This window comes from Aethalodelphis obliquidens, unplaced genomic scaffold, assembly GCF_003676395.1.
Source record: "Aethalodelphis obliquidens isolate GAN/ISIS:26980383/991018 unplaced genomic scaffold, ASM367639v1 scaffold39, whole genome shotgun sequence".
NCBI lineage: Eukaryota > Metazoa > Chordata > Mammalia > Artiodactyla > Delphinidae > Aethalodelphis > Aethalodelphis obliquidens.
The window spans coordinates 8,362,956-8,363,227 of NW_020837983.1; positions in this window are offsets into that span (position 1 = coordinate 8,362,956).

Here is a 272-nt window from a genome sequence, read left to right on the forward strand (position 1 = left end):
TCCCGTTGCGGAGCACAGGCTCCAGACGCGCAGGCTCAGCGGCCATGGCTCACGGGCCCAGCCGCTCCGCGGCATGTGGGATCTTCCCAGAGCAGGGCACGAACCCGTGTGCCCTGCATCGGCAGGCGGACTCTCAACCACTGCGCCACCAGGGAAGCCCCGTCCTCACTATATTTTAAAGAAAGGCCTTAGGTGCTTTCTCACAGGGATCTTACCATGGTTGTGTACTGGAAGCCGGGGAAGCCCAAAGTACTCATTCATCCGTACATTCA